General features: G+C 42.7%; 1 long non-coding RNA gene across 1 annotated transcript in view; it reads right to left on the reverse strand.

Moving 5' to 3' along the window:
* LOC132658765 (uncharacterized) overlaps positions 1-24,829 on the reverse strand; it is a 52,956-nt gene that overhangs the window by 17,121 nt on the left and 11,006 nt on the right. Inside the window, exon 2 of the long non-coding RNA XR_009598770.1 lies at positions 8,199-8,308. This is a non-coding gene — a long non-coding RNA (uncharacterized LOC132658765). The remainder of the gene's footprint in view (positions 1-8,198; positions 8,309-24,829) is intronic.

Consider the following 24,829-nt stretch of genomic DNA (forward strand, 5'->3'; position numbering starts at 1 on the left):
TGTAGCTGGCCAGGCTCCTCTGTCCATGGGATTCTCCAGGCAAGAATACTGCAGTGGGTTGCCATTTCCTCCTCCAGGGGATCTTCCCCACCCAGGGATCAAACCCACGTCCCCTGCATTGGCAGGCGGGTTCTTCACCACTGAGCCACCTGGGAAGCCCTATTATGGATGATACCAAAGGAAAACCAGCATCTTGATCCAACGTTTTCATGAGACACTATGAGCTTGAAACCTCAGAGATGGGTTGAGAGAAGATGAGAGGGAATACGCAGAAGCCATAAAGATGGTTTCTATCATCTACAGCCAGTTCCCGGCCTGTAACTCCTGTCACATGACCCTGCTGCTTTTCTCCCTGATATTGCTCAGAGGCTATAATTACTTTCTTCACTCAAATGTTCCCAGTTCTGAGCCCAAACTCCTGTACCCCTCTGCCTGTGCACACACATGCCAGCTAGAGGGTCAGCATCAAAGAGTAGAGGAAAACCACTATGGACTAGCCAGAGGTGCCTCATATGGTAAAGAATCTGTCTGAAATGCAGGAGACCCAGGTTCGATCCCTGGGAAAAGATCCCCTGGAGAAGGAAAAGGCAACACATTCCAGTATTGTTGCCTGAGAAATCCCATGGACAGAGGAGCCTGGCAGGCTACAGTCCATGGGGTTGGACATGGCTAAGCGACTAATACTTTCACTTCACAGAAGCAGAACCCTTTTCAGCCATGTTATCTCTTTCAAGACTCCTTGCAGCTCCTCTACCTCTCAAAAAATAAAAGCACACAAGCCAATAAATGCAAATACCACCACTCTACTGACCAAGTAACCTCGCCTGGTGGGGGCGGGGAAGGCCTCACCCTCAGGGTCCGGTTATATTTGCAAATACAGGTGACAGAGCTTAAACGAATACTTTCTTATTCGCTTGGACTATACTGTACCTTGTGTTTCCGATTTCATTTAAGCTTCAGAAAAAAAAAAAAAAAACGCTGTTAGATAAGCAGGGCAGATGTTTTTACCCCTATTTGAGTGATGTAAAAATTTTTCCAGAAAAAGGAAGGAAGGAAGGAAGGGAAGGAGGGAAGAAAGAAATTTCAGGGCACAAGCCGATTCATACAGTTCGTTTGTGGGTCCCTGTATTAAGCTACTGGGGCTGCCCTTATAAAATATCACAGGCTAAGGGGCTTAAACAACAGAAATTGGTTTCCTCACAGTTCTGGAGTCTGCAAGTCCCAAAGCAAGGGGCCGTCAGGGTGGGTTTCTGGTACAAGCTCTCTTCCTAGCGGCAGATGGCCACTTTTGCCGCGTCCTCTCTAGTGGAGAAGGAAGGGGCTGGGTTTCTTCTTCCAAGAACACCAGGGCTAGCGAATTAGAACCTCTCTCAGCTGACCTCACTTAACTTTAATTACCTTCTCAAAAAAAGAAAAGAAAAGAAACCTTCTCCAAAGGCAGTCACAGCTGAGGCTAGGATGTCACCACTGAATTTGGCCAGGGTGGGGGAGGGAGGGGGCGGGTGTGTCGGTGTGTTAGTTGCTCAGTCATGTCCGACTCTTTGAGACCCCATGGACTGTGGCCCATCAGACTCCTCCGTCCACGGGATTTCCCAGGCAAGAATACTGGAGTGGGTTGCCACGTCCTTCTCCAGGGGATCATCCTTACCCAGGGATCAAACACGGGTCTCCAGCACTGCCGGCAGATTCTTTACCATCTGAGCCACCAAGGAAGCCCGGCGGGTAGGGAATGGCACCCCCCCCCCCAAACTCAATTCTATCCATAAAAGGGTGCTCTCTGACAAGGGCAGAAGAATTCATTGGATGACAGGGATGAGCTAACTCTTAGAGGATGGGAAGAACAACCAATTGGACTAGAGGTCAGCTCGCTCTGGCCATCGGGTCAAATTCAAAGGTCATCTTTGTTAAGTCAAGAAGCTTTTACTGGAGCTCCATCATGCCCATTCATCTGCATTTTGCCCAGGGCTGCTTTCCCGCTAGGCTGGCTGAGAAGACTAGGGGCTCCTGAAGACCCAAATATGAACTTTCCTGTCCTTTAAAGAAAAAGTGCACCAACTCCTGGATTAGACCAATCTGTGATAGTCGGTGCCATCCGCAAGATGCCTCCTTAGATCGGTAATCCTGCCACTTCACTGGGAGCAGAAGTGACTTCCAGAGTCACAGCCCGCAGGCACGGAGCTCAAGAGAAGAACTTGATCGAGGGAAGAGAAGGTTCACAAGACTGGAAAAGACTTCCAGGCCACCCCACCGCAGGGCCTAGGGCTTTTCTTTTAGACCTTGGAACTGTGTGTTGGTATCGGCCCTCAGCACTGTGGCTTCTGACAACCCTCTCATCCTTACAAACTCTTGCTGCTCAGGCCCCAAATGCCACAGCTGTTTCCAGTCACACCCTATCAGTGTTGGCTGTGAGTTACTGTAGGCGTTCAGTTTCTTGAAATTTTATTTTGTTTCAGTTTTGCATATGTTTTGTATGATTAGGGTTTCCATAGAAAGCAGATCACTTGAATTAAGGGAGCCTTGCAAATAATTATGGAGACCTTAAGGGGTTTCCAGGGAAAATTTCAGGACTGTTAGTCCCAGATGCAATTGTGGGTCCTTTTCATTATTAAACAGTATGTTCCCTTTTCTTTTCAGCATCCGATATTGAAGTCATGGTGTTTTCCTTACTGTATTGATTATAACCCGGGTTCTTTTTTACAGAGACATTTGTCAATATAAAACAGTTCTTAGATCCTCTTTGAATTAGTAGAGACATTCCCCAAATTATCTACTCAAGAATCCAGAGCCTTCTCATTAGGCCTATGGTAGAATTTAAGGAGGCAAAACTGCAATTGGGATTAATTACAGTGTTGGCAAATGGATCTTGTTATTATTTGACTTATTGATCTTCCTGTCCATACAGACAGATCATTTGCATGTAGATTCCTGCTGCTTTAGTCGGTCCAGTATCACTTGCTCTGAGGGACATCCTGTCTCCCATTGCATGTGGTTGTAATCAACTGCAACACTCCAGGCTGCCCGCAAATCTTATTACCCTGTTCTACCCCTCGACATAGTCATCGATCCAAAAGTATGTGACCTGATAGGAGCTGATTAACCAGGATGTTAAAGAAGCTCTGAGAGAGGCTATCACACAAAAGGACACCAGGCTGAGAGAGGGAGGCAGAGTCCCCAGATCCAGCCCTTCCTGAAGCCTTACCCAGGCCTGAACTTCCTAGGGATGTGGACCAATAAATTCTTTTTTCTGTTTGACTAATTCCAGTTGGGCTTCTCACTTAAAGCCCCAAATGTCCTCACTGATATAACACACTTCCAGACAGACTTTTAAGTATTCTCAGGAATATGCATCAGCAACTTGCAGAGGGTGCAGGGCACTGAGCACTGGGATCCATGAGTCCTAATCCCAGCTGCAGCCTTAGAACTCCCCGGCCTTCCCTCTGCCAGCTTCAGGGGCTTTAGAAATGGAGAACCTATGGGACATGGGATGCAACCCAGTTTCTTGGGTATATTGGGTTGGCCAAAAGTTTGTTTGGGCTTTTGTAACAAGGAGATCAAACCAGTCAATGCTAAAGGAAATTAACCCTGAATATTCATTGGAAGGACTGATGCTGAAGCTGAAGCTCCAATACTTTGGCCACCTGATGCAAGGAGCCAACTTATTAGAAAAGACCCTGATGCTGGGAAAGATTGAGAGCAGGAAGAGAAGGGGATAACAGAGGATGAGATGGTTGGATGGCATCACTGACTCGATAGACGAGTTTGAGCAAGCTCCGTGAGGATGGTAAAGGACAGGAAAGCCTGGCATGCTGCAGTCCATGGGGGTCGCAAAGAGGCAGACACAACTGAGCAACTGAACAATAACAACAACGCCTGAATGAACTTTTTAGCCAACCCAGTATTTATGCCTTCTCTTATGCACAAAAGTGCATTCTGGACTTGCTTTCTTAAATTCCATTTCTCCCTGACCTTTGGCCCTTCTTGGCGTGGAAGCCAGACAAAATCCATGAGCATGTAACACTGATGGTATCAATCTTGGGAAAGAAGAGAAGACCAAGTAGGTGAGTGGCTGGACCCCCAACATTGATAATGCTTGACAGAGTGGTCAGGCTAACATATGGGGCCAGGGTTGGATGCCAATCCTACCAGTGGTCCCAAGCACCACAGAGGTAACCAGGAAGGAGAAATAAAACTCACAGTCCACCACCAAGTGGCTGCAAAATTACCCCTTCAGTGAAGATCCATGTTTTTCTCCTTTGTTTTCCAGAAGATATGTTTCTAAACCCATCTAAAGTCTGCTTCACTCGATTCTTTAACTGTCACCTGAAGTGTTAGCTATGACTCCGTTCCTGGAGATAAACTCTACAACCTCCCTCCTCCCCCAGGAAAGTTCCTGACAGAGGCCCATCCACACCAGCCAAAATTCTGATCCAAGGGACTGGCAGTTACCTTAATGCCAGTGATATTGGGCACTGACATGTGTTTGCAGGTCATGATAAATAAGTAAGTATCCTTCTTTGTTGTCTTATTTCTTTGCAGTTTACTTTGGCTTCCTCTGTTTCAAACTGATAGGAACTAAAGTCAGTTTTTAAAATGCACAAGGAAGGGAAAACTCTTTAGGTTAAAGGCGATCCTCCAAGGTGCTAATTCTATCTTTGGTAGGTTTTTCCCAGGACTGTGTTCCTCATCCAGGAATTTCCCTGAGTTTGGTGGTTTGCTGGTCCAAATTCCAGCTTTGAATAAATAAACCAGCTGAAGTGCTGGGTTGCCCCAGGGACTAGCAGGCAGTTTCTGAACTTCCATCGCCCCCCAGTGGCAATTTCTTAAATCTTTGTGTTAGTTACTCAAAAGAATTTAGGTTATGCCTTTTCCCTCCAAAGTCATCTAAAAAAAAAATTTTTTTTTTAATCTCATACTGCAGATTTTCAAATGTTTGTGTGGAGATGTGTTAGTAATGTCGAGTTTATAGCTGCTGTTTCACAGGGTCATAGATTCATGCAATTGACAAGAATCATGCAATTGACAGATCTCACCAATCAGGACGCCCTTAGGAAAAAATTCTTACCTGTCACAGCTGTAGAGTCCAATATTAAAGTGATTACCCCAAATGAGTTTTTTTTTAATTGAGAGGATCCAGATTTGGGTTTCCACTTTTCTGAGTCAATTAGATCACTGTGATTATGATTTCTAAACTCATGCTATCCCTTTGTAAACTTTTCCGCCATAAAATGTTTTGTAACATTGAGAAGGTGAAAAAACATTTAAAGCCAAAAACTATGAAGGTTTTGGAAATATATATATATATATATATAAACTTTGTAAAAGCCAACCTCAAACCCATACAAATAACTAGAAATTATCACTATCAGGTTGTCAAGACCTGTAGCAGATGAATTAAGACACAAAGTAGCAGAATCAAAGGAATAAAAAAAGTTTTAGTGATTTCAAACCTCAACCGGATGAAACTCAGGGATAGGTGATAGAGTTGCCCTGGGTCATTGCATAGAGAAGTTTAGTGATCCTGAAGAGTCTCCATGGTCAGTAGGAACTGATGGACCACATTTAATCCATCTCCCCCCATCCACCCACCCATGACCCCATCCCCTTATCCATTTACCCACCCACCCATCAGTCCATCCCCCCACTCATCCATTTAGACAGATTTAGAAAGATACTGTATGAAAAACAAGAGAAAAGTTTTTCTTCACTGCAAGAATAACTTTGCATCCACTTGGTCATGTGCTGTGGGCTTTGTTTTTCTTTCCTGATTACCTCCATCCAACCATCTATACCTTAGGTATGTGCCAGATGTTCTGTGACGTACCAAGGTGAGAAGATGGATAAGATGTACTGCCTGCTGTCATGGTTTTCAAAGCAAATGAGGCTTTTAAGATTTTTTTTTTTCAATATGGTCTCTATTCTAAGGCTTCATTCTCAGAGAAGGTGGGAATAACCAGCACCAAATCAATACCTTTTGAAAAGACCTTGAGCAGGTAGCATCAAGAAGCCTAGAGACCTAGTCAGCCTTGACTGCATGGGTTAGACATGAGAACTCTGCCCTCCATAGCCACTGAATGTTTTCTCTGAAGAACAAAATGTAGGCTCTGTGGGACTCTAAAAACACAAACTATTTTGAGATAGAGAGCAAGTATATGTATGGAACAGCTGAAGAATATTTTTATGGCATCATAAGCTCACAGCCTCATGTCAAATATAGTCAATGCTTTTTGGTGGCTGGTATAAAGTGTTGTGTTTTTTTTTTTCCACCTCATGTTTGAGCAAAGGGGGAAGTGGAATTTCAGAAAGCAAGTCCAGACTGAAGAGGCTTATTTTCAACTCATAAAAGGGAAGGTTCTTGCCTCCCTACCCTAGCAGTGGAGTTATTACTTCTGCATATTTTTTCCGATCACAGTAAATTCTTTGGGTTCACCACCTGCTAGACTCCACCACACTCTGCTTTTAAATTAGAAGCTAGGTTTATAGTCCTTTAAATAATACTGACCTTATGCTGACCCCCTACACATCAAGCATTCCTGCCACTCCTAAATCCGGAGTGGAAGTGTGTGCCCTTTAGCTTCCTTTACTCAGATCCTGACTTCTTTCCGGCCAGAACATTCTCCTCCTCTGCCAACCTGCTCCCCTCACCTTTGCAGGATTAATTTCATCAAATCTCTTTTGCTCAAGTATCCTGAATCCTGGTGATCTAAGGGCCTCATTGTTAGTGCCAAAGTCTATCATTTCTTCCTTTTTCATGTCTAGCATAATATCTTGCATCTGTGTGTGTGTTACGCTCAGCCATGTCCAACTCTTTGCAACCCCATGGACTATAGCCCACCAGGCTCCTCTGTCCATGGAATTCTCCAGGCCAGAATACCGCAGTGGGTTGCCATTCCCTTTTCCAGGGGATCTTCCCAACCCAGGGATTGAACCCAGGTCACTGGGCTTCCCTGATAGTTCAGTTGGTAAAGAATCTGCCTGCAATGCAGGAGACCACAGTTTGATTCCTGGGTCGGGAAGATCCGCTGGTGAAGGGATCGGCTACCCACTCCAGTATTCTTGGGCTTCCCTGTGGCTCAGCTGGTAAAGAATTCGTCTGCAATGTGGAAGACTCGGGTTTGATCCGTGGATTGGGAAGATCCCCTGGAGAAGGGAATGGCCACCCACTCCAGTATTCTGGCCTGGAGGATTCCATGGACTATACAGTCCATGGGGTAGCAAAGAGTCAGACACGACTGAGTGACTTTCACTTTCACTCCTGCACTACATATTCTTCACCATCTGAGCCATCATAGAAGAACAGCAGAGGGGAGAAAGACAGAAGGAAGGAGGAAAGACAGAAGGAAGAGAGAGATTGAGGGAGAAGAGAAAATAATAAAGAAAGAAAGGAACAGGAGAGTAAAGAATTCTTTTACAAGGACCTACTGTCTCTCTGGGCTCCCCTGCTGGCTCAGTGGTAAAGAATCCACCTTCCAATGCAGGAGATGTGGGTTCCATCCCTGGTTCAGGAAGATCCTCTGGAAAAGGAAATGGCAACCCACTCCAGTATTCTTGCTTGGAGAATCCCATGGACAGAGGAGCCTGGTGGGCTACAGTCCACAGGGTGGCAAAAGAGTTGGATGTGACTTAGCAACTAAACAATAACAAGTTATCTCTCTAATAAACACCACCCACCAATTAAATACCCACTTTTTCTTAATGAATGTCCTAAGCAAACTTTTGAAGTTTTTTCAGTGATTTGACTTTACACAAATGTAATGTCTTAGAGTTACTACTTTAAAGTGATGCTTTTCAGCATTTTCTTGTGGTCCTTTGGGGTAGACTGACCTGTTCTCTGTTAAAATAAAATAATGCAACCCCCCCCCAACACACACACACACACACAATTTTCAGGAAATCTTTAAAGTAGCAGATAGAACATTCTTCAATGTAGCCCTTTCCCTACCACACAATTCTTACCTACACTGTGGAAGCGTTCGCAGAGAGCAAAGCACATGAATGCACAACACAAAATTCAAAGATGTTCCCCGAAATGGAATTTCCCTTAAGCATTTAACCACTAGTATAACATACAATCATTTCTGGCATCTGCATGATACAATAAAAGATATATTTCGTGTTGTTTCCCGAGGAGTAGTAGCCCATTTTTTTTTTCTAGTAGTCACTTTTTGGTGTTAGAATTTCCAGCACCATAGCAGACTCACCTCAGTTAAATATATCTGGATGGGAGAGACCTTGGAGGTGATCCTCAAGCTACCAGAGTGTCGCCCAATCCTTTCTCACCTCAGAGGGCCCACTGCTCAGTGCTACTACCCTGCAAAAAGCAATGGAATTGAGTATAAGGCCAGTGTAAGAAATTATAAAGGAATTTTAAAAAATATATCAGCTACATTATTTTCATAGATAATTACTTTTGAATTTATTTTGATAAAGCTAGGGGCTAATTATATAATGATTGTATCAATTAATGATAGACTAGTCATATTCATCTCATCTACTCACTAGATATATTATAAAGCTGAATTAATTGGGGTAACTCAAAACTTTTGGAGAAGGCAATAGCACCCCACTCTAGTGCTCTTGCCTGGAAAGAGGAGCCTGGTGGGGTGCAGTCCATGGGGTCAGGAAGAGTTGGACACGGCTGAGCGACTTCCCTTTCACTTTCCACTTTCATGCACTGGAGAAGGAAATGGCAACCCACTCCAGTGTTCTTGCCTGGAGAATTCCAGGGACAGGGGAGCCTGGTGGGCTGCCGTGTATGGGGCCGCACAGAGTCGGACACGATTGAAGCAACTTAGCAGCAGCAGCAGCAGCAGCAGCTCAAAACTTCAGGCAAATGTCCTACTTCCACATGAGATGAGACCTAGGCAATTTTCCCTCACCAGGAGGTTCTTTCAAGTAATGCTTCTTGAACTATCTGCAGTGAAGGACTAGTTTTTTAAATTTTTTTTAAATTTCTAATCAATTGCCAATTTGATTAAAAACAAAAGCCAAAACAGTACTAATGGGATGAAATAAGATGCAAACATACAAAATGTACCCCAAAGTTCTTTATTATCAGATTCATGAGATATAGAATTATTCTCTTAAATAGCTATCCAAGTTTTTCTAAATGCTGGCTCTCAACTCTGTACTTCTTTCCAAAGACAACACATAGGGGAATCCAAAGTCTTACTGACTGTCAAAGTGTGTTCCTTGGACCAGGAGCACTGGCATCACTTGGGTGCTTGTGAGAAATACAAATGTAGATTCTCACAACCCCATCCAGACTAATGGAATCAGCATCTGCATTTTAACAGCCTCTCTGAAGGATATGTACACCCAGTAAAGTGTGAGACCCACTGATGTAAACTAGAAAATCCAAGGTAATCGTACATGACTCAGAGAACTCAAACTGGTGCCCTGTGACAACCTAGAGGGGTGGGATGGTTTGGGAGGTGGGAGGAAGGCTCAAGAGGAAGAGGATATGTATATCCCGATGGCTGATTCATGTTGACGTATGGCAGAAACCAACACAACACAACATTGTAAAGCAATTATCCTCCAATTAAAAATATTTTTTTAAAAAAGCAATTGTATAGATACACAGACACACACATATAACTTTAAGACCATAGAATGTTTTATTATCAACTCACATTTTGTACAATATTTATTTAATAGTATCACCTTTAAGCAAAGTGTAAGCCTTCATCAGCTAGGCCTGGCCTTCCTATGCCCGCAGGGCTCAAGATCTGAGTCACCTGAATCTCTAGGTCCTGGGAAGACCAGGCTTCCCTAAGTTACATGGTGCTTCTCAGAGATCTATGCTCCTATGGTCACCTCTGCCTCTGGACTCCTCTTTCTACCTGGGCTGACTGAGTTCATGTTGACCCAGATGAAAAAAATCAACCCTTCTATCATCTTGTACAGAAATTCACTTGCCAAAGCTTTTGTTGATTTTGTTAAAACTCAGAATAAAACACAGCTACATGGATAGTTCATGAACATTATTTAAAAAGAAACTATATGCCAATCTAAAAAGTTAACCCAATGCTTAATGGATAAATAACACTAGACACACTGTCCCCCACCCAAAAAAAAATTAGGAATATCCATAGCCACTTCCCTGAGTTAGTATTTTTATTTTGCTGCAAAGTCCTAACCCACATAATCAGGAAAAAAATCACAGGCATTATAGTTAGAAATAAGGAGGTAAAATTATTATAAATCAAAATTATATGACAGAATCCCTGGAAAATCTGGAAAATCAAAGATAATAAACAAAAAGTAAGACTAACAACCTGTGAATTCAAAATATTGCAAAACATAAGGCAAATGTAGTCAAAAGCTTTCATAAATATACCAACAATAAATCTGAAGATATAAAAAGGGAAGAGATCTTCCTGACATTACAAAAACAACATTTAAATAACAAGTAATAAACTCAACATTTTTAAATGGTTTTAAGAAACACTTTAAAATTGTAGTGAGGGACGCAAAAGAAGACTTGAACATTTGGAAAGGTACTGCATGTTCATGTATAGGATGACACATTTTTCTAAAGAGTTCTAGTTTTCCTAAATATAGAAATTTAACATAACCCCAGTAAAATTACCATCCAGACTTTCAACAACAACAAACAACCTTGACCAGCCAACTCCAAATTTCATTCAGAAATATAAACAAGCAAAAGTACCAAGAAAAATCCTGCCTGAAAAAGAATAATGAGAGCAGAATGATGCCAGATGGTCCCAATACTTAACTAATACGGTATTGGTATGTTTGTGGACATAATGGCTCAGAGTACAAAGTCCAAAAATAGATCCACATACATGTGGGAATTTAGTGTCTTAATAATGAGCAAGCATGCGTGCTCTGTCGCTCAGTCATGTCCAACTCTTTGCAACCCTGTGGACTAGTGTTAGTCGCTCTGCTGCTGCTGCTGCTAAGTCGCTTCAGTCATGTCTGACTCTGTGCGACCCCATAGACGGCAGCCCCCCAGGCTCCCCTGTCCCTGGGATTCTCCAGGCAAGAACACGGGAGTGGGTTGCCATTTCCTTCTCCAATGCATGAAAGTGAAAAGCCAAAGTGAAGTCGCTCAGTCGTGCCCAACTCTTTGTGACTCCATGGGCTGTAGGCTGCCAGGCTCCTCTATCCATGGGATTCTCCAGGCAAGAATACTGGTGTGGGGTGCCATTTCCTTCTCCAGGGGATCTTCCCAACCCAGGGATCAAACCCGGGTCTCCTGCACTGCAGGCAGATTCTTTACCAACTGAGCTATGGACTATAGCCAGCCAAATTCCTCTGTCCATGGGATATTCCCAGGCAAGAATACTGGAGCAGGTTGCCATTTTCTCCTCCTGCAAGTTCTTCCCGACCCAGGGATCGATGATGTCTCAAATCACAGTGTGTAGGGGGATATAGGGGGATGGTTTATTGAAAAACTAGCCCTGAGACAATTGACTAAATGAAAAAGATAGAGGGGAGATTAGAGCTGTACTTCATTCCTTACACCAGAATAAATTTCAAACATATTAAGGGTTTAAACAGGTGAAATTGTTTTAACTTGAAAAAAACAGAATTCATTTAGGACTTAAAGTACTTCTAACCATGCTCCACACCTAGAAACCATAAAAGAAAAGGCTGTGAAATTAAGGGACATAAAAATTACACAAAGCAAAATTCACCTGAAACAAAAACAAAAGAAAAATGACCAACTGAGAAAATATTTCTAGCTCATCGTTATGAACTAAACGTATTTCCCCTCCAAATTCATGTGTCAAAGCTCTAACCCAAACATAACTATATTTGGTGTTCGAGTCTTCCGGGAGGTAATCAAAGTTAATTAGGTATAAGGGCACAGCCCTAATCTGAAAAGACTGGTGTCCTCACAGGAAGAGACACCAGAGAACTCCCTCTCTGCACATGCATGGAGAAGAGGCCAAAATAGCAGCTGTCTCCAAGCCAGCAAACCAGAGACCAACCCTGATAGCACCTTGATCTAAAGCTCTAACCTCCAGAACAAAACAAATTTCTGTTGTTTAAGCCCTTCAGTCTGTATTATTCTGTTATGGCAACTCAAGCAGACTAATACACTCATACTTTAGAAAGAGCTAATTTCTTTCTATATAAATAGTTTCTACAAAATCAGTAACAAAAAGAGCAACACATTGTACTGATGAAGGTGTGGGGAAACACATGCATTCCAAGAGGGACAGGTCAACTGGTATAACCACCTATTGATGATAATTTGGAAATACCTATCAAAGATAAAAGCAACTTCCTCTTGACCCAGTCATTTTGATTCTAGGTGTTTATTCCACAGATGTGCTCACATGTGCGAAACAATGTATAAGTACAATACTACTCAATGCAGCATTGTTAGTAATGGGAAAGTATTAGAAACAATCTAATTTGTTGTTCACTAGCAAGAGACCGGTTACATAAAGTATATTAATCTATACAATGGAAGAGTGTGAAGTGAAGTGAAAGTTGCTCAGTCGTGTCCGACTCTTTGCGAATTCCATGGAATTCTCCAGGCCAGAATACTGGAGCGGGTAGCCTTTCCTTTCTCCAGGGATAATGGAAGAGTGTACAACTATTAAATAAAAACAAAAGGGAACACTTTACACATCAGTATGGAAAACCTCCAAGATATCTTAACTGAAGGAAAAAGAGAATAGGTGTAATATTGCATCGAACAGGTCTGATACACTGCAATAACCCCTAATTAGCCTTTAAAGGTCAATTCATGGTGATGCTTGTACATTATAAATGTATTTAATGCCACTAAATTGTACACTTACTTAAAAATAGCCAAAATGGTTTTCAAAAAGACAACTGAGTTTATGGCCTAGAGTAAAGGCCATAAAATGAAGTTGCTCAATCATGTCCGACTCTTTGTGACCCCATGGACTGTAGCCTACCATGCTCGTCCGTCCATGGGATTTTCCAGGCAAGAGTACTGGAGTGGGTTATTTCCTTCTCCAGAGGATCTTCCTCACCCAGGGATCAAATCCGGGTCTCCCACATTATAGGTAGATCCTTTACCGTCTGAGCCACCAGGCTAAACACATTTTCTTTATACTCCCAACAGTAAGTTTATAAAGTAACCACAATGAATGAAATCACCTAAGGATGTGTCTGTCTCAGCACCTAGAGTACTGGTGAGGTGGCAGGGAATGTGTCCCACCCATCCCACGGCCTCCAAGACTGGCCCATATCCAGCATGTGGTAGCAGCTCAGGAAATATTTCCTTTGCTGATTTCAGACTCAAGCCTGCAATGTCAACTTCTGCTGAGTGTCTAGCCTGCTGGCCTGCCCTGCAAATTTAGGATCTGTCAGTCCTCACATTTCTAAGGATCTAGCTAGTTATACCTTTTATTAGTTCTGTTTCTTTGGAGAACCCTGATTTGGGGCAAAAGAGAACTCCTCAGATAACCTCACGTATTAGGCTTCCTACTAACATGGCTGCCTCTACTTCTGATGTAACATCAAGGAAAGTACAGCTGAAGAGGAACCTTGAGCAAATTAGTAGAGAGGCCCCAGAGAAGAGTAGCAAGAGTATTATATTTTAGCATTTACATTGACAATTTATTGTCTAACAGGCTCCTTTGTCCATGGGATTTCCCAGGCAAGAATACTAGAGTAGATTGCCATTTCCTACTCCAGGGGATCTTTCTGACTCAGGGATTCAAACCGTGTCTCTTGAGTCTCCTGCACTGGCACGCGGATTCTTTACCACTAAAACCACATGGGAAGCCCCTTATAATTTACAGTATATTTCCTTGGCTATAAAGCCTTACATTGCCATCGCTGGAGAGAAAAGACAGATAGACAGACAGAGAGAGAGAAAGAGAAAGAGAAGAAAAATCCAAATCTTTGCTATATTCTGATTATATCTTTCAAATATGTGTACCAATAACTCTGCACTTAGAGCCTGCATATCTTTGGTTTTTATTGTATAAGGAGACCATGCAATAAAATAATATCACAAACATCTATATCTAGGATTCAAGAGATAAAACATGAATTTTAATATCCCCTGAAGCATATTTCTTGGAAAACTGTGCCTGATGTGGTGGTGGTGGAAGAATTGTTTGTCAACTTGTCTTCTCTGGCTTTAATTCTTTATCCCCACTTTCCAGTGAAATCAAACCACTTCCTATAGCCACTTATAACTCACTTCTTGACTTCCTTCCATTTTCACTTTTCTCCAATTTATTAATTCATAATGCTTACAATAACAAATAAAACTGATGAAGAGGCAGGAATATGTCTAGGCGGTTGAGCCAAGCATGCCCTTCTGAGTAGGGAAGCTCAGCTAGTCTGAAGGCTCTTTAGTAAATACGGAATGGTAGCAAAGAAAAAAGCCTTGAAGACTACCACCATTGCCATTTGTGATTTTACCACCCAACGCATAACTGTAAGATGACTTACAGTTCTTTATTTGCAACCAGCACTTTTTCCTGAGTTTCAGTTCTACACTCTGAATTGCTTCTTGGATTTCACTGCTCATAACTATTGTCATCACAATGGCAGTGTGTCCAACACTGAACTCATCTTGCCCTGAAACCTACATATTTCTCAAAATCAGCAGCCATTTCTGATACTCCCTCTCATCTTACCTTCTTACACTTTGCTTTCTCTTTACACAGTAAATTGGTAATTTCAGATATAGCCTACCATATTGTTGCTCCCCTTCAAAAGAAAAATTATGTTAGATGGTCCTTGGCTATAGTTTATATGTTAGAATTGGACAGCAAATCAACACCTGCAGGAAATTCCATTAACAACCCTATTATTGCTCCTGGGATGTGAAGTCAAGTGGGCCTTAGAAAGCATCACTATGAACAAAGCTAGTGGAGGTGATGGAATTCCAGTTGAGCTATTTCAAATCCTGAAAGATGATGCTGTGAAAGTGCTGCACTCAACATGCCAGCAAATTTGGAAAACTCAGCAGTGGCCACAGGACTGGAAAAGGTCAGTTTTCATTCCAATCCCAAAGAAAGGCAATGCCAAAGAATGCTCAAACTACCACACAATTGCCCTCATCTCACACACTAGCAAATTAATGCTCAAAATTCTCCAACCCAGGCATCAACAGTTCATGAACTGTGAACTTCCAGGTGTTCAAGTTGGATTTAGAAAAGGCACAGGAACCAGAGATCAAATTGCCAACATCCACTGGATCATTGAAAAAGCAAGAGAGTTCCAGAAAAACATCTATTTATGCTTTAATGACTGTTCCAAAACCTTAGACTGTGTGGATCACAACAAACTGTGGAAAATTCTGAAAGAGATGGGAATACCAGACCACCTGACCTGCCTTTTGAAAAGTCCATATGCAGGTCAAGAAGCAACAGTTAGAACTGGACATGGAACAAAGACTGGTTCCAAATGGGGAAAGGAGTACATCAAGGCTATATATTGTCATCCTGTTTATTTAACTTATATGCAGAGTACATCATCAGAGAAGGCAATGGCAACCCACTCCAGTACTCTTACCTGGAAAAGCCCATGGATGGAGGAGCCTGGTAGGCTATAGTCCATGGGGTCGCTAAGAGTGGGACACAATTGAGCAACTTCACTTTCACTTTTCACTTGCATGCATTGGAGAAGGAAATGGCAACCCCCTCCAGTGTTCTTGCCTGGGGAATCCCAGGGATGGAGAAGCCTGGTGGGCTGCCGTCTATGGGGTCACACAGAGTCAGACACGACTGAAGCGACTTAGCAGTAGCAGCAGAGTACATCATGAGAAATGCTGGACTGGATGAAGCATAAGCTGGAATCAAGATTGCCAGGAGAAATATCAATAACCTCAGATATGCAGATGACACCATCCTTATGGCAGAAATTGAAGAACTAAAGAGCCTCTTGATGAAAGTGAAAGAGGAGAGTGAAAAAGTTGGCTTAAAACTCAACATTCAGAAAACTAAGATCATGGCATCTGGTCCCATCACTTCATGGCAAATAGATGAGGAAACAATGGAACCCGTCAGAGAGTTTTTACTTTTGGGGCTTCAAAATCACTGCAGATGGTGACTGCAGCCATGAAATTAAAAGATGCTTGCTCCTTGGAAGAAAAGTTATGACCAACCTAGACAGCATATTTAAAAGCAGAGACATTACTTTGCCAACAAAGGCCTGTCTAGTCAAAGCTTTGGTTTTTCCAGTAGTCATGTATGGATGTGAGAGTTGGACTATAAAGAAAGCTGAGTGCTGAAGAATTGATGCTTTTGAACTGTGGTGTTGGAGAAGACTCTTGAGAGTCCCTTGGACTGCAAGGAGATCTAACTAGTCCATCCTAAAGGAAATTGGTCCTGAATATTCTTTGGAAGGACTGATACTGAAGATGAAGCTCCAGTAATTTAGCCACCTGATGTGAAGAACTGACTGATTGGAAGAGACCCTGATGCTGGGAAAGTTGAAGGCAGGAGAGAAGGGGAATACAGAGGATGAGATGGTTGCATGGCATCACTGACTCAATGGACGTGAATTTGAGTAAGCTCTGGGAGTAGGTGATGGACAGGGAGCCCTGGCATGCTGCAGTTCATGGGGTCACAAAGAGTTGGACATGACTGAACAACTGAACTGAACTGATTATTGCTCCATTTTTCTTTGTGGTAATTATTATCTAGTGGTAAAGAATCTGCCTGTCAATGCCGGAGACACATGAAATGCAGGTTTGATTCTGAGATTAGGAAGATCACTTGGAGTAGGAAATGGCAACCCACTTCAGTATACTTGCTTGGAAAATCCCATAGACAGAGGAGCCTAAAGGGCTACAGTCAATGGGGTCACAGCTGGACATGACTGAGCGACTGAGCACACACATACACACAATTATTAGTAAACTAGATCCATTACCAATTATTTCCACAGGGAAGAAAGGATGAAATCTCCCACTCCTCCAAGCAAGACTGTCCTGATGTTTCCTGCCTAGACGGGTGGTAACACGCTGCTCTGCACAGCTCCTCTGCAGAGCACTGTGCATTTCACCCATCATGCCCAGTGCTACTCCCATCACTTCCAGTCCACTATGTTACATCTGCTCACCAGCAATGGCCCACTTGTGATGTGACAACAACTGGTCTAATAATTTAATCACAATAACAAGTTTGCCACTAAATGCTAGCTTTTCCCACCATTTCAGCTTCAGAATAATTGGGGCAAAAATAGATAACCAAGGATATACTGTATAGCACTGGGAACTATACTCAATACCTTATAATAACATATAATGGAAAATATTCTGGAAAACTATGTATATATCTGAATCACTTTACTGTACACCTGAAACTAATGCAACATTGTAAATCTACTGTACTTCATTTTTAATTAAAAAGTTAAATTTAAAACATTTTTAATTAAGAAAAGAATAACTGGGGTAGAAAGATGAGGAATTAAGTTAAATTGTCCCAATGCAGTTATAGTACCGAGTGTACACACACACACACACATACATGCACAAGTACCTGTACATCTATATTGTATACTGCCCAAGTTGAGGATATAGGAGCCCCCGCTCTAGCTGCCAGGTATCAAGGACAGCAAGTTTCTGGCCTTTGGTTTGCCAAGAACAAAGTTTCTTAACCTTGTCACTATTGCCACGGGTCTGGCTAATTCGTTGCTGCGAGAGCTGTCCTGGACACTTAAGGATGTTTAGCAGCATCCCTGGCTTTGATCCACTAGATGCCAATGGCAGTCTGATAGCTTACAGTGAACGGTGTTGGATTCGTGATCTCCGAAGAAGATTTAACTTCAGGACTAGGGACCAGGCTTGATCACTCAAGAGCTTTTGTGTAGCAGAGTTTTATTAAAGTAAGAAAAGGGACAGAGAACGCTTCTGACATAGACATCAGAAGGGGGCCGCAGAAATAGACATCAGAAGGGGGCCGCAGAATGCCCCCCTTGCTGGTATTAGCACGGGAGTTATACTTTTTTTTAATTGGTTATTACAATCAAAAGAGTGTCTCAAGGTTGTAAAAATTTTACCAGGCCCACTCCCACAATTTACATTTTAGGATAACAGGGTTAGAACTTAAAAATAGAAAGATCCTACCAGACCCACTCCCATAATATACATTCTAAAATATCAGGATTAACCAGAAGGTTTTCAGGAGGAGAAACTGTCCTCAAGCAGGATACATTGTTATATAATCCCTAGTACAGAGTTTAAACTGAGTTGTTTATTATGTAATCATCAGTTCGAGGCTTAAAGAAAAAAAACGTTTTATATGACTAAAACTAAGGAATGTAGAGGGGGAAAAAAAACGTTTGTCCTTTCCTCTTCCTTGAGAATTCCAGACCCCTATCTGCTCCTCAAGAACCCCAGACCTCTCTCCTTGGGCACCCCCAGACTTCTTATCAATCTGCCTAGGAACTGACTCTCTCAAATCTCTACCTCTAGTGTGACAACCAAAAACGGTTCCAGACATTGCCAACTGGATAGGATGAGGGCAGTAAAACCCCATCTCCATAGGAACCTGGAATGTCAGGTCCATGAATCAAGGCAAATTGGAAGTGGTCAAATGAGATGGCTAGGGTGAACAGCGACATTCTAGGAATCGGCAAACTAAAATGGACTGGAATGGGTGAATTTAACTCAGATGACCATTATATCTACTACTGCGGGCAGGAATCCCTCAGAACAAATGGAGTAGCCATCATGGTCAACAAAAGAGTCCAAAATGCAGTACTTGGATGCAATCTCAAAAATGACAGAATGATCTCTGTTCGTCTCCAAGGCAAACCATTCAATATCACAGTTATCCAAGTCTATGTCCCAACCAGTAACGCTGAAGAAACTGAAGCTGAACGGTTTTATGAAGACCTACAACACCTTTTAGAACGAACACCCAAAAAAGATGTTCTTTTCATTATAGGGGACTGGAATGCAAAAGTAGGAAGTCATGAAACACCTGGAGTAACAGCCAAATTTGGTCTTGGAATGTGGAATGAAGCAGGGCAAAGACTAATAGAGTTTTGCCAAGAAAATGCACTGGTCATAGCAAACACCCTCTTCCAACAACACAAGAGAAGACTACACATGGACATCACCAGATGGTCAACACCGAAATCAGACTGATTATATTCTTTGCAGCCAAAGATGGAGAAGCTCTATACAGTCAACAAAAACAAGACCAGGAGCTGACTGTGGCTCAGATCATGAACTCCTTATTACCAAATTCAAACTCAAATTGAAGAAAGTAGGGAAAACCGCTAGACCATTCAGGTATGACCTAAATCAAATCCCTTATGATTATATAGTGGAAGTGAGAAATAGATTTAAGGGCCCAGATCTGATAGATAGAGTGCCTGATGAACTGTGGAATGAGGTTTGTGACATTGTACAGGAGACAGGGATCAAGACCATCCTCATGGAAAAGAAATGCAAAAAAGCAAAATGGCTGTCTGGGGAGGCCTTACAAAGAGCTGTGAAAAGAAGAGAGGTGAAAAGCAAAGGAGAAAAGGAAAGATATAAGCATCTGAACGCAGAGTTCCAAAGAATAGCAAGAAGAGATAAGAAAGCCTTCTTCAGTGATCAATGCAAAGAAATAGAGGAAAACAATAGAATGGGAAAGACTAGAGATCTCTTTAAGAAAATTAGAGATACCAAGGGAACATTTCATGCAAAGATGGGCTCAATAAAGGACAGAAATTGTCTGGACCTAACAGAAGCAGAAGATATTAAGAAGAGGTGGCAAGAATACACAGAAGAACTGTACAAAAAAGATCTTCACGACCCAGGTAATCATGATGATGTGATCACTCATCTAGAGCCAGACATCCTGGAATGTGAAGTCAAGTGGACCTCAGAAATCATCACTATGCACAAAGCTAGTGGAGGTGATGGCATTCCAGTTGAGCTATTTCAAATCCTGAAAGATGTTACTGTGAAAGTGCTGCACTCAATATGCCATCAAATTCGGAAAACTCAGCAATGGCCACAGGACTGGAAAAGGTCAGTTTTCATTCCAATCCCAAAGAAAGGCAATGCCAAAGAATGCTCAAACTACCGCACAATTGCATTCATCTCACATGCTAGTAAAGTAGTGCTCAAAATTCTCCAAGCCAGGCTTCAGCAATACGTGAACCGTGAACTCCCTGATGTTCAAGCTGGTTTTAGAAAAGGCATAGGAACCAGAGATCAAATTGTCAACATCTGCTGGATCATCAAAAAAGCAAGAGAATTCCAGAAAAACATCTATTTCTGCTTGATTGACTATGCCAAAGCCTTTGACTGTGTGGATCACAATAAACTGTGGAAAATTCTTCAAGAGATGGGAATACCAGACCACCTGACCTGCCTCTTGAGAAACCTATATGCAGGTCAGGAAGCAACAGTTAGAACTGGACATGGAACAACAGACTGCTTCCAAATAGGAAAAGGAGTACGTCAAGGCTGTATATTGTCACCCTGCTTATTTAACTTATATGCAGAGTACATCATGAGAAACGCTGGGCTGGAAGAAGCACAAGCTGGAATCAAGATTGCCGGGAGAAATATCAATAACTTCAGACATGCAGATGACACCACCCTTATGGCAGAAAGTGAAGAGGAGCTAAAAAGCCTCTTGATGTGAAAGAGGAGAGTGAAAAAGTTGGCTTAAAGCTCAACATTCAGAAAACGAAGATCATGGCATCCACTCCCATCACTTCATGGGAAATAGGTGGGGAAACAGTGGAAACAGTGTCAGACTTTATTTTTTTGGGCTTCAAAATCACTGCAGATGGTGACTGCAGCCATGAAATTAAAAGATGCTTGCTCCTTGGAAGAAAAGTTATGACCAACCTAGATAGCATATTTAAAAGCAGAGACATTACTTTGCCAACAAAGGCCTGTCTAGTCAAAGCTTTGGTTTTTCCAGTAGTCATGTATGGATGTGAGAGTTGGACTATAAAGAAAGCTGAGTGCTGAAGAATTGATGCTTTTGAACTGTGGTGTTGGAGAAGACTCTTGAGAGTCCCTTGGACTGCAAGGAGATCCAACCAGTCCATTCTGAAGGAGATCAACCCTGGGATTTCTTTGGAAGGAATGATGCTAAAGCTGAAGCTCCAGTACTTTGGCCACCTTATGCGAAGAGTTGACTCATTGGAAAAGACTCTGATGCTGGGAGGGATTGGGGGCAGGAGGAGAAGGGGACGACTGAGGATGAGATGGCTGGATGGCATCACAGACTCGATGGACGTGAATCTGAGTGAACTCCGGGAGATGGTGATGGATAGGGAGGCCTGGCGTGCTGTGATTCATGGGGTCGCAAAGAGTCGGACACGACTGAGCGACTGAACTGAACTGAACTGAACTGGAGAAGCACTGCTGTAAATGGAAGCAAGGCCCTGCCTCCTATCAAACGTCATACATGATGGAGTCCCAAACACAGTAAAAGGCTGGGCATCTCCCCGTCAGCATTCATCAGAGGACAACCTTCAGTTTTCTGAACTGGTCCTATGGCAGGCCTGTCAATGCCCTCCCAGGCAGGTATCAAGGAGAGTTCAGTCTTAAATAAGTTCCGCTATAAATGACAGAAACTTTTTCAAACAGTGATGCCCTGTGTACATATGGACACATGGAAGTAGAGTTCAGATAAGTCGGGAGTGACCCACAATAAAAGGTGGTTATCTATAATCAGTGAATTAATTCACTTTTTAAAGGTTTATGTTAGGGATCCTGGTCTCATAAAAACTCAATAAAACACACACACACACACACACACACACACACACACACACACAAGGCCTGGAACTTATTAGCGATAATATAGTCTCTGAAGTTATTACAATAGTATTAAAAATATTAAGTAGAATCATAACCTCCAGTAATTGAATTTTACTGGCAACAAATTCCTTTGATGAAAAGGGGCATTGATCTCAGAGAGTGCGAGGCAGCCCTGGCCCCTGAGATAGACATGATGTGGACATGGTCCCTCTGAGCACAGATGTGGTGAGCCCCGGTGAATCCAGGCAGACCTGTGCAGCCCTGAGCTACAAGGATGCTCACCAGCTCTGTCTTAGCAACTTGCCCTCGTGTATTCAGGCCTCAGCAAAGACTGTGAAGGTCATGGGCAGCACTGCCAAGGGAAGGTCCCTGGACCTTACTGCAGAGCGGTGAAGAGTGAAGTTGAGAAAGCAAACTCTTCCTGTTGTCAGGTGAGTAACTCTTCTTTGTAAAACCCTCCTCCAGCTCACATCTCACTTAGAAGAAAATACACCGCCTGCCCCCAACCCCTCTCCCCGCCCAGAGCGCTCCAGCCCCTGCATCCTCTCCTGCCTTCTGCCTTCACTCACCCCACGCAGGCCCCATTGGCTTATCCTGTTTCATTCCAATCACAGGACCTCTCCTGTGCCATCACCACCATCTGGACCGCTCTTTGTCCTGATCTTTACAGAGCTAGGTCCTTCTCAGCTAAAATGCCTCTCCCCGCCCCAACCACTTAGAGAGAGGTCTTCCTGACGCCCATAGCTGAAGCTGTATTCAGGGTCTCAATCTGTCCTGTGCAAGCCGATCTCCTGGGGAGCCTGCTACAATGCAGACTTGGACTCAGTGCTGGGGGGATGCTATTGAAGCTGTGATTCTACATTTCTAACAAGCTCCCAGGAGATGCAAATCTCTGCTTCATGGACCACAACACTTTGAGTAGCAGCGTCACCCTTCAATTCCTGTCACACTGTGTGCTGTGCTAAATCACTTTGGTCATGTCTGACTCTTTGTGACCCCATGGACTGTAGCCCGCCAGGCTCCTCTGTCCATGGGGTTTTCCAGGCAAGAATACTGGAGTGGGTTGCCATGCCTTCCTCCAGGGAATTTTTCTGACCCAGGGATCAAACCTGCACCTCTTACGTCTCCTGTATTGGCAGGCGGATTCTTTACCACTAGCGCCACCTGTTTCATTTTCTTCATGGTATCTCTCACACTTTGAAATCATCTGTTTGTGTACTGGATCGTTCATTGGCTGGTTGATCTATTTATTCACTTAGAAGGTAAATTCTGTAAGAGTCAGGACTTTGTCCACTGTGTTCACCTTTGTATTCTCAGCACGTAACACAAGACCTGGCATATCACAGATGTGCATACATCACAAAGCATCATAGATGCTCTATACATACTGTTGAATGAATGACGTTGTTCAAGATTCATTGACTCTTTCACCCTGCCTGCTTACTGGCTGCTTCAGTGATGGCTCATTTACAAACCAGGATCTAGGCTCAAAGTAATAGAACAGTGCAAGCCATTCAAATGCCAGGCAGGAATTGCTAGTTCCAGGTCCAAGCTGAGATATGAAGTTTGTACTAGAATTTAAATCTGCTGTCACTAAGCAAAATTTTAGTGGAGATAATGTATTTTTCATAGCAAGAGGTTCCTGATGAAGGAAGCAATGCCTTACTTTTCCTCTAATCCAAGCTCCTCATCTCATGACAGATTAATAACAGTGTGTAAACTAGACCCATTGGGGTGACACACTTTGAGTGGCACTAATATAAGGGATAGAAACCTTAAAATATATTTTCTGATTTCTTTTTTAAAAAATTAATTTGTTTATTTTAATTGGAGGCTAATTACAATATTGTGGTGGTTTTTGCCATACATCGACATGAATCAGCCACAGGTGCACATAACCATAGGTAGGTAAAATAAATATCCTTTAAAATACATAATTACAAAATATTTTTGTCATGTACTGCAATAAAGTATTGTATGAGACAAGAAATTGACCCCCCTGTCCTTCCCTCCTAGCTATGCCCTCCGAGGTCACCTGCACTGCATCATAACCATGAATTTTCCCACTGTTTCCCGGATGGAGTCTTCCCACCACTTCCACCACACCCTTGCACATTTCCATGCCCATTCCCCACTCCCACATGACCGTGACCCTCCTTGCTGTGTGGCCTTACATGCCTCATCTGGGTCACAGTCCTCCTGCCACACCCCTGTTTCCTCCTTGGCCACACCTATATCCCATGCAAAGCTAGCTGTGCTCTCCTGCTGAGACCCTAGCTTCTGCATCAAGTCCTCATTGCTGGCCCATGCTTCCTTCCCACACTCTGGCCATGCCATTCATGAATAGGCCAAACCTTCTGTGTTCCCTCTTCCCAAAAGCCTAATCCTGGGAAACTCTGGAGATGGGCCTCAGGTCTTCCAAGAAATTATGGAAGGGATCTAATAAATTTTGACAGAGAACAGAGAATGACAGATGAGATAATAATTAATGGTAGAAAAGAAGAAAGAATTATGGACAGAAGGGGGAATTCTCTGAGATACAGAATTGTGAAAGACAATGAAGTTTTGCAAGAATGGAAAATTATGAGAGAAAGTGGTAAGTTGGGAAGAAGAAAAGAATTGGAAGGAAACCAAGAAATTATTAGAAAAAAACAGAAAACTCTGGATGAGTAGAAGAATTGTGGGAGACAAAGGGAATTGTGGAAAAAAATGGAGAATTGTGGAAGAGACGGAGAATTATATGGAAATGCTGAACTCTGAAGAAGAACAGAGAATTGTGATATAGATTGGGAATTACAGGATATCAGGATGGCTGAGTGGTCTAAGGTGCCAGACTCAAACTTAGCTTCCCTGCTCTGGGGATTCTGGTCTTCCAGTATAGCCAGTGGCTTAGATGGTAAAGAATACTCAAACTACCATACAATTGCACTTATCTCACACGCTAGTAAAGTAATGCTCAAAATTCTCCAAGCCAGACTTTAGCAGTATGTGAATCATGAACTTCCAGATGTTCAAGCTGGTTTTAGAAAAGGCAGAGGAACCAGAGATCAAATAGCCAACATCTGCTGGATCATCAAAAAAGCAAGAGAGTTCCAGAAAAACACTGATTTCTGCTTTACTGACTATGCCAAA

The sequence above is a fragment of the Ovis aries genome, chromosome X (genome assembly GCF_016772045.2).
Source record: "Ovis aries strain OAR_USU_Benz2616 breed Rambouillet chromosome X, ARS-UI_Ramb_v3.0, whole genome shotgun sequence".
Lineage (NCBI taxonomy): Eukaryota > Metazoa > Chordata > Mammalia > Artiodactyla > Bovidae > Ovis > Ovis aries.